The following is an 11,133-nucleotide window of genomic DNA, read 5'->3' as shown; positions in this document are numbered from 1 at the left end:
AGAAACAATGAAATACATAAATAAAAATATTTTCTTTAGCTAAAGAAAAGATACAGCCTTGTATCATAGACAGAAACACTGATTGGAATTGAAGAGGATCCATATCCTGAGAGATTTCAGAACTTCAAGGATGAAGAGAAATTCCTCAATCTTCCATAGAGAGAAAAAGGATACAGCTACAGCTTATAGTAAGTATCTGGTTGGCAGACTTACTTATCCAAACTGTGTGCTAAGAAGATGATAAAATAGACAACCTGAGGAAAAGAATATCTACTCAGACGAATTACCAGGAAAGCATAAAGAAAAAGACAAATCCAAATTTTCAAATGTTCCAGGATCTCATATGAGAAATAACTCCTTGGGGACAGTTTTGGATTCCACTCTGTGCTGTCCACATTCCTCCCTGCCTCATTGTCACCCCTTTCAGGTCTGGAGCCTGAGTTCCCGCAGCTGCTGGAATTACTGGTGGGGTGGCTGATAGTGGGCAGCTGATTCCCTCCCCACCCACCACCCAAACTTTCCTGTTGATGGGAACAACTAATCATACCCAACATCATGCCCCTTCCTTGCTGTAACCCACACCAATGCCTTCTCCTTTGACCCAGTTTGGGACAATTCTAAAGTGGCATCTTAGCTCTAGAGCTTCTCCTGGGATAAGTTGAGGACTTTGTCATGTTTCACAGCCCAGCCTTTCCTTTTCCCCAATCCTGTTTTTTTTTTTTTTTTTGTAACCCACCTCACTTTGCCAACAAAGCTCCGTCTAGTCAAGGCTATGGTTTTTCCTGTGGTCATGTATGGATGTGAGAGTTGGACTGTGAAGAAGGCTGAGCACCAAAGAATTGATGCTTTTGATGCTTTTAAATTTCACTTAAATTTTTGGAATTAACCCAAAGTAAAATTGGAATACAACAAGTTACATATCAAGTGTGAAGTTTATAAACTTTGAAACATTAAAATAATAGCATAAACAGTAAACTTTAGCACAGGAAGGAAAAGAGACATATATAGTTAGGTAAGTCACTATATGATTAATCTTTTGAAGAGTGGAATCACATAATTCTGTCTAAAATTAATAAATCATGAAAAATCAAAATATTTATTCTAATCACTGAAGATGGTGACCACAGCCATGATATTAAAAGAAATTTTCTCCTTGGAAGAAAAGCCATGACAAACCTAGATAGCATATTCAAAACCAGAGATATCACTTTGCCCACAAAGGTCTGTAGTCAAAGCTATGATTTTTTCCAGTAGTCATGTACAGATGTGAGAGTTGGACCATAAAGAAGGCTGAGTGCCCAAGAATTGATGCTCTCAAAACTATGGTGTGGGAGAAGACTCTTGAGAGTCCCTTGGACAGCAAGGAAATCAAACCAGTCAATCCAAAAGGAAATTTACCCTGAATATTCATTGGAAGGACTAATGCTGAAGCTGAAGCCCCCATATTATGCCCACCTGATGCAAAGAGCCCACTCATTGGAAAATAGCCTGACGCTGGGAAAAATTGAGGGCAGGAGGAGAAGGCGGTGACAGAGGATGAGATAGTTGGATAACATCATTGAACCAATGGACATGAGTTTGAGCAAACTCTGGGAGATAGTGAAGGATAGGAAAGCCTGGCCTGCTGCAGTCCATGGGTTGCAAAGAGTCAAACATGACTGAGCAACTGAACAACAATACAAAGGAAACTACTCAAAGAAATAAAACTCAAAAATTATGAAAAGAAGTATCCAGAGTAGAAACAGATCTGAGTATATGAGGAATTTTATACTCTTAATTTGAGATTTATCCATACATAGTTTTAGATTTTTTGTAGATAGTTATTTAATTTAAAATAAAACTAAAAAATTAAAGAGCACCCTTATGATCACAAGACTGGTAAATAAATTATAGTGAAATAAATTTTAATGGCCACTTAAATCCCTCAATTTAGATAATGCTCATAACTTCTGAAAGTGCTTTCACATCTTGTTGAAGCAAAAATCATTTATTGATCACTTCTTCTGGGCAAGCTGATTGCTTTCCCTATTAACTTATTTATTTTTATCCCCGAGACAGGTAAGGGAAAATGTCTTTTTATCCTTTTGACAGTTAAGGAAACTGAAACATAGAGGGAATAAGTTTGTCGCTTTGCCTATGTTCAGAAAGCTAATCCTGGTGGTATTCGAGTTCTGTTCTCTGTTACTTCAACCCCAGATTCTTGAGTTAGCATCTCTGTCCAACCACTGGGACATGGGTGATAACCAAAAGTTAGTTTGGAGAAGCCAATGTGAGAAATGGATAAAAGTATATGAAAGGAAAATTGGGAAATAAGTAATTAATATTTTCTATCTGACTTTTATTTCCCAGGTCTTCCCAACAATCCCTATGAAATAAACAGCATTGCTCCCAGGTAACATATAAGGAAACTGGGGCTCAGACTAGGTAACTGACTTCTGAGAGTCTACACAGCCAGACAATGGCAGAGAATTACACAGTTATCAATTTTTTTTTTTTCCCTTAAGCAGAATTTCTGAACCTCAACAGTATTGAAAGTTTGGTATAGATAAATCTTTCCTGTGGAGTTGTCCTGTGTACTATAGGATATTTAATAGCATCCCTGGCTTCTGTTAGTAGGAAGTAGGAAGTCAAGTGATACCTGGAGTAATAGGCAAGTTTGGCCTTGGAGTACAAAATGAAGCAGGGCAAAGGCTAACAGGGTTTTGCCAAGAGAATGCACTGGTCATAGCAAACAACACAAGAGATGACTCTACACATAGATATCACCAGGTGGCCAATACCCAAATTCAGTTTTGATTTGATTTAGGTCATATCTGATTGGTCTAGTGGTTTTCCCTACTTTCTTCAATTTCAGTCTGAATTTTGCAATAAGGAGTTCATGATCTGAGCCACAGTCAGCTCCTGGTCTTGTTTTTGCTGACTGTATAGAGCTTCTCCATCTTTGGCTGCAAAGAATATAATCAATCTAATTTTGGTATCATGCCAAAGAATGTTCAAACTACCAAACAATTACACTCATCTCATAAGCTAGCAAACTAATGCTCAAAATTCTCCAAGTGAGGCTTCAACAGTCTGTGAACGATGAACATCCAGATGTTCAAGCTGGATTTAGTAAAGGCAGAGGAACCAGAGATCAAATTGCCAAAATCCATTGGATCATAGAAAAAGCAAGAGAATTTCAGAAAAACATCTACTTCTGCTTTATTGACTATGCTAAAACCTTTGATTGTGCAGATCACAACAAACTGGAAAACTCTTCAAGAGATGGGAATGCCAGCCCACCTGACCTGCTTCCTGAGAAATCTGTATGCAAGTCAAGAAGCAACAGTTAGACCTAGACATGTAACAACAGACTGGTTCCAAATCGGGAAAGGACTACATCAAGGCTGTATATTGTCACCCTACTTATCTAACTATATGCAGAGTATATCATATGAAATGTCGGACTGGATGAAGCACAAACCGCAATCAAGATTGCTGGGAGAAATATCAACAACCCCAGATATACAGATGACACCACCCTTATGGCAGGAAGCGAAGAGGAACTGAAGAGCTTCTTGATGAAAGTGAAAGGAGAGTGAAAAAGTTGGCTTAAAACTCAACATTCAGAAAACGAAGATCATGGCATCTGGTCCCATCACTTCATGGCAAATAGATAGGGAAACAGTGGAAACAGTGGCTGACTTTATTTTTTTGGCCTCCAAAATCACTGCAGATGGTGATTGCAGCCATGAAATTAAAAGACGCTTGTTCCTTGGAAGAAAAGCTATGACAAACCTAGACAGCGTATTAAAAAGCAGAGACATTACTTTGCTGATAGAGGTCCATACGGTCAAAGCTATGGTTTTTCCAGTAGTCATGTATGGATGTGAGAATTGGACCATAAAGAAAGCTGAGCACCAAAGAATTGATGCTTTTTAACTGTGGTGTTGGAAAAGGCTCTTGAGAATCCCTTAGATTTCAAGGGGATCAAACAAGTGAATCCTAGCAGAAATCAACCCTGAATATTCACTGGAAGGACTGACGCTGAAGCTGAAGCTCCAATACTTTGGCCACCTGATTGGAAGAAATGATCCATTAGAAAAGGCCCTGATGCTGGGAAAGATTGAGGGCAGGAGGAGAAGGGGACGACAGAGGATGAGATTGTTGAATGTCATCGTTTACTCGATGGACATGAGTTTGAGCAAACTCCAGTAATTGGTGATGGACAGGGAAGCCTGGTGTGCTGGAGTCTATGGGGTGGCAAAGTGTTGGACATAACTGAGTGACTGAAAAACTGGCTTCTACCCACTGAATGCCAGTAGCATCCATACTTCCATTTGGACAATCAAAAATATTTCCAGGTGTCTGCAGGGGAAGGGGATGAAGGGATAATTGCCAGCTGATAACCACTGCCCTGAAGGTATGGTTATCTTCATAAACTATGACAGAACATTCCTCCAAGAACATTCATTTGTTTTTTTATTGGAGTATAATTGGTTTACAGTGACATACATTTGGCCGAGAGGCACATGAAAAGATGCTCAACATTAATTATTAGAGAAATGCAAATCATAAACTATAATCAGAATGTATCAAATGGCCATCATGAAAGAATCTGCAAATAATAAATGCTGGAGAGGGTGTGGAGAGAACGGAACCTTTTTGCAATGTTGGTGGGATTGTAAATTGATACAGCCACTTTGGAGAACAGATTGAAGGCTTCTTAAAAAATATCAAAACTAAAAATAGATTTACCACATAATCCATTAATCCCGCTCCTGGGCATATATTTGGAGGAAACCAAAATTTGAAATGATTCATGCATCCCAATGTTCATTTCAGCACTATTCACAATATGCAGGACATGGAAGCAACCTAAATGCCCAATGACAGATGAATGGATAAAGAAGATGTGGTACATATATACAATGGAATATTACTCAGTCATTACGAGGAATTAAAGTAGATTCTAGTTTCTCAAGATTAAATTACTTTAAACTTTATCTTTGTACTTCAGTATGAAATTTTGAATGTCAATGCTGAGTTGTATCTGAGTCCTGTGATTCTGGGAAGTAGCAATGGTTAAGCAATCTTTCCATGCCTTTGTTTTGAGGAAGAGGATTGTTGCAATGAATCAACCCTTCCCATATGATTCAGTTAAGACTATAGATGTTCTTCTTCTTTACTTCTGACAAGGTCAGAGACAGATCCTCTACATTCTCATTCTTTGCCTTACAGATGATCAGATTACCTGTTGAGTCCCCACTGATTAATCCAAACAAAATGCTTGTAACCAAATTCTGGTTAAGTTCCTCTGCTTCTCCCAGGCTCATGCATTTTGATCCATCCTTAGCCCAAGCTTGTATACAACCCCTCTTTAAGTTCCCATCTTGAGAATAGTCAGATGGCAACATAAAACAGTCTCTGATTTATGATCCTTCTATCTCATCCTTGCACATTCACTTCCTCAAACCTTGTTTTTTGTTAGCTTTGTTTAATCCTCCTTACGAAGAGAAGAATATTGCCCACTAGCTGTTGAGAAGCTGGTAGATCACATGGTTATGTTCTTCCTATTGCATTAACCTCCTTCTTCCTACCGTAAAAGTCCATCCCCCCAGTTCCTTAGTAATAATGTTTTCAAATAAAGTTTCTCTTCATCTAGATCCAGATTTTTTTAATTAACATCATAATAGCATAAGCAAAAGGAACAACAAAAAAAAATGAATGCCAATGTCTTGCTCTCTCTGCCATTTAGAACAGAATCAAAATATTGCACTTAACCTAAAATATAATTTTAATAAGAAACAAAACTAGTTATGTATGTATTCCAATGTATATGTGGAATATACATTGTAAATATATAACTGAATAAAAAAGTGAAGATATTTTATTCAGTGATTTCAAAAGTTGCTAATATTCACAGCCTTCTAAGTAGGTTTGTTTGGGCCCTTGGGCCAGAGGCAGGAAAAAAAAAAAGGCTGCTCAATTACTGACATCTATGCATTTGTCAGCATGGGACAATTGACACGCCAGCTGAGTATTAAAATGGCTAAGGCATCATTTACTGGAGTGAGTAACTCTAAATGAGAAGCAAGCGTGATGAGATGCATTGCCTGAGGTATAGAACCTTTGCTTAGGACTACCTCCTAAAGATCTGGGTATAAGAGAACCAACTTTTCTCCAAGAACAGTCTCAGTGACTGAGAAATGGCTCATCATTAACACGGTTAGTTCAAGGGAGCAGAGGTGGAACAGATAGAAGGCAAGAACATGGTTTTCCGTAGAGAGCTTACCTTTTGTAGCCATGTCAGGATTTACCCTGAGTATGTTTTTTCCCATCCTGAAACCATCTTAGTTTTTTCCATAAGTTAACCAGGAGCAGAGCCTGTGTGGTGTTAGAGGTGAACTGGGGAGAATTGAGGAAGGAAAAATAGTTCCAGCAGTAGGTGAATTCTTGTTACAATAATTTTATAGCAATTTTTCATTTGCCTGTTCTGCGGCTTTAATACCTTCAACATTTTTAAAGTCTCAGGCTAAATTTTGGACATGGCTTCAATTCTTTTTTTTTTTTTTTTTAATTTCCTGGACTAATATTTTAGGTTAGAATTCTGTTGCTATTTTAAAACACCTTAGAGACGTAAATTCATGTTTTCTTCCCCCATATAGCTAGAGACGCCCAAATAGATAAAGAGGTGCCATGCTTGATAAGGAAGAGAAATTGCCTCAGCTCCCCAATGGTGGTGGTGGTGGTTTAGTTGCTAAGTCATGTCCGATTCTTGCAACCCCATGGACTGTAGCTTGCCAGGCTCCTCTGTCCATGGGATTTCCTAGGCAAGAATGCTGGGGTGGGTTGCCACTTCCTTTTCAGGGGATCTTCCTGACCCAGGAATAAACCTAAGTCTCCTGCATTGCAGGCAGATTTTTTACTATATAAGCCACCAAGAAACTTCCCTGTTACAACCTAGCAAACAATTTCCTAAACTTTTCATTCCCATCCCAACTATGCACCCACCCTCTTTTCCACTGATGAGTGGTCACACAGATATTGTCATAAGAATTTTGATAGTTATAATATCAAGAGTATTCATAGTCCCCAAAGTAAATAAATTTTAAAAGTTGACAGTTATGAGATAATAAGAAATGATAGGAGTCATGACTGACTGGTGTTGAAAAAAATATTAAAATTCAATTAAAAATGTTGCATACTTATTTTTGTTATAAAAAGTTTGTTATTTCGACAAATGATATGTACATAGTGTTAAAACTGACTGTTGACAGTTCTCAGAGATGTGTTTTGTATGATGTGTATATTGTTCAATAATTTGAATTAGATAACTACACTGAATTGAAACTTGACATACAAAAAATGAATTTCTGCCTTTTTCGCCAGCTGTACTATATAGTCCAGATTTCAGCAAGAAAACAATTGCCTGACATTTGTAGATATTGGCTCTTTTTGAGGGGACATCGGTTCCTATGTTCATTACAGTCTACAAGATTATACCTACCTGTTTAATCCATTTTTATTACCCTCCAAGACTCTGTTGATATCTAAGTTTGAAAAACTCTAGTCTATAATACTATGACCCATTGATCCTACTCCAGGTTCAGAAATCTGCAATTTCCTTCTGCATATTTTATCTGCATTAGTTAAGATACACATGTATTGGGAGTGGTTAGATTATTTTTCCCAGGAATAATATTCACAAGGGCCTATGTATCACCCCGAGAAACAACTTGGTGAAAGAGAAAACTAGCAGCATAAAAAACAATGGGTAAATCAATGTTATCGTGTATGATCAGATTCAGTTCAGTTCAGTTGCTCAGTCGTGTCTGACTCTTTGTGACCCCATGAATCACAGCACGCCAGGGCTCCCTGTCCATCACCAACTCCCGGAGTTCACTGAGACTCACATCCATCGAGGCAGTGATGCCATCCAGCCATCTCATCCTCTATCGTCCCCTTCTCCTCCTGCCCCAATCCCTCCAGCATCAGAGTCTTTTCCAATGAGTTAACTCTTCGCATGAGGTGGCCAAAGTACTGGAGTTTCAGCTTTAGCATCATTCCTTCCAAAGAAATCCCAGGGCTGATCTCCTTCAGAATGGACTGGTTGGATCTCCTTGCAGTCCAAGGGACTCTCAAGAGTCTTCTCCAACACCACAGTTCAAAAGCATCAATTCTTCGGCACTCAGCCTTCTTCACAGTCCAACTCTCACATCCATACCTGACCACTGGAAAAACCATAGCCTTGACTAGACGGACCTTTGTTGGCAAAGTACTGTCTCTGCTTTTGAATATGCTATCTAGGTTGGTCATAACTTTCCTTCCAAGGAGTAAGCGTCTTTTAATTTCATGGCTGCAATCACCATCTGCAGTTATTTTGGAGCCCCCAAAGTCTGACACTGTTTCCACTGTTTCCCCATCTATTTGCCATAAAGTTATGGAACCAGATGCCATGGTCTTAGTTTTATGAATGTTGAGCTTTAAGCCAATTTTTTCACTCTCCTCTTTCACTTTCATCAAGAGGCTTTTTAGTTCCTCTTCACTTTGTGCCATAAGGGTGGTGTCATCTGCATATCTGAGGTTATTGATATTTCTCCTGGCAATCTTGATTCCAGCTTGTGCTTCTTCCAGCCCAGCATTTCTTATGATGTACTCTGCATATACGTTAAATAAGCTGGGTGACAATATACAGCCTCGACGAACTCCTTTTCCTATTTGGAACCAGTCTGTTGTTCCATGTCCAGTTCTAACTGTTGCTTCCTAACCTGCATATAGGTTTCTCAAGAGGCAGGTCAGGTGATCTGGTATTCCCATGTCTTTTAAAAAGAGAGAATGCTTATTTTAAATTTTTCATGTTTCAGTTCAGTTCAGTTCAGTAGCTCAGTCATGTCTGACTCTTTGCAACCCCATGAATTGCAGCACACCAGGCCTCCCTGTCCATCACCAACTCCCAGAGTTCACTCAAACTCACGTCCATCAAGTCGGTGATGCCATCCAGTCATCTCATCCTCTGTCGTCCCCTTTTCCTCCTGCCCTCAATCCCTCCCAGCATCAGAGGGATTGTATCACCCTGAGTCAACTCTTCCAATGAGTCAACTCTTCGCATGAGGTGGCAAAAGTACTGCAGCTTCAGCTTTAGCATCATTACCTCCAAAGAACACCCAGGGCTGATCTTCTTCAGAATGGACTGGTTTGATGTCCTTGCAGTCCAAAGTACTCTCAAGAGTCTTCTCCAGCACCACAGTTCAAAAGCATCAATTCTTTGTTGCTCAGCTTTCTTCACAGTCCAACTCGCACATCCATACATGACCACTGTTTAGGTTTTCTTAAAAAGACTGACTAGAAGTGTTCTATAAATCTTTTGAAATTATAATAAGTAGGACTGTAATGACACAAATCACAAGTTCTGTAAAATTGCCTCAGGCATTATATTTTCTAGAAATTAGCATTTTAGAGTACATTTTGAGTTTATGATCAAATAGTAATGCATAAGAGCATTTGACTAAAACTGAAAAAGATGCTGCAGTGTATATACACATATAAAATGTTTGCTTTGGTATATATATATATACCATGCTTGTCTATCATCTATCTATCTACCTATCTATCTATCCCTCTGTCTAGCTAATCTGAGTCATTGTTAAATCAGTATCTTTCTAATATTATGGGCCTTGTTTTAAACATATAGACAAGGTTTCTAGCTATTTGACATAGTTAACCATATAAAACATGGTTGATATAGCACTTAGAAATCAAATAAAATAAAAGTAAATAAAATCTGTAACCAGTCCAAAATCCTTTTTATTGCTCTCTATTTATTATACTTCCCATCAACCTCCTTGTTCCCCCTTTATCTTAGTATTTTATTTTTAAACTTAGAATTTTATTATTTTAGAGAAATTTAACTTTGTAAACAATTAGACTAGGCAATGGATCGTCTAGTTGTTAGTTTATATGGAAAGAAATTTCTGTTCTTTTCAAGCTATAATATTCAATGAAGTAATATAAAAATTATCAAGATGAAAGACATTTACATGTTTATTACTTCAGAAAATTCTCTGTCTGGAATTATGATAACCTTGTTAACCAGGGATTATAGAAGTTCAGGAGTTTGTTAAGAAAGAATGCATTTTTCCAATGCAGTTCTATTTTAAGACTTTTTTCATCCATTTCTAATTTGTGCATACAGTTCTGTCTTGGGATGAGAGTCCTTGCACTGGATGCCAAGAAAGCCATCTTGTAAGAAATCAGTCACTGTAAGACACTTACACAGAATAGAAAAACATTCCCTTACTACTTTACTACAAGATGCTGTCTGTGGAAATTATCAGTGATTCCAAGCATTCACACAATCACTGTTCGAAGTGACATTATCAGAGACATGGCATTGACAGGAAGAATCGCACAGCAGTAAAGGAGATAAAGTAATTTGCAGAAGTACAGTAGGCTATCACACTGATGCCAAAATAGCTTTGGGTGATTGAAATTATATATGTATGCTCATGTCTTTAGACTATAAAAAAGGAGTTTAAAAAACTGGATTATGTCAGTAATCAATCTGATCTGTGCTTTAAAGATCTAAGTCACACTAAAAAAAAAACTTAATTATTGATTTTTTAAATCACAAAGGTTTTAACCTTTATGTTACCATCTGTTTATAATATCTCTTCTGAGAATTTTAATTTCTTTATTTGGAGTCTTTGCCTGAGTATTTTTCAATATAATCACTGAAAATTTGTGAGGTTAGAAAAAACAAACAAAAGAATGAATGATTCACCAGATGACTGTCCTCAATTTCAGCACATACATTGTTAGAAAATATAAACTTTTGTTTTTCTAGGATTGAAATTAACTTAATAGAGCCTAATTAATTATCTGTAACTATTCTGGTGTGTTGACTTGTGTGGATTTTTACAATCACAAAGTAGCTCTCTAAGAGAAAAATTACAAGAAAGCACAATCAGTAGAGAGGTACACACAGGCCTGAGTGGGTGCTAAGGATAAATGGTAAAATATAAAATTAATTCTGAGTCATTTTTGGCAAATTAGATTCTTTCCTCTGACTGGAAATTTAGATAATCATTTTATAAAATAGACTTTTTTTTTCCCTAACAAAAGATAAAATTAAATAAATTTTTTGCTTAATCA

Source organism: Bos indicus, chromosome 2, assembly GCF_029378745.1.
Source record: "Bos indicus isolate NIAB-ARS_2022 breed Sahiwal x Tharparkar chromosome 2, NIAB-ARS_B.indTharparkar_mat_pri_1.0, whole genome shotgun sequence".
NCBI classification, from domain to species: Eukaryota; Metazoa; Chordata; class Mammalia; order Artiodactyla; family Bovidae; genus Bos; species Bos indicus.
This window is presented reverse-complemented; position numbering follows the sequence as displayed.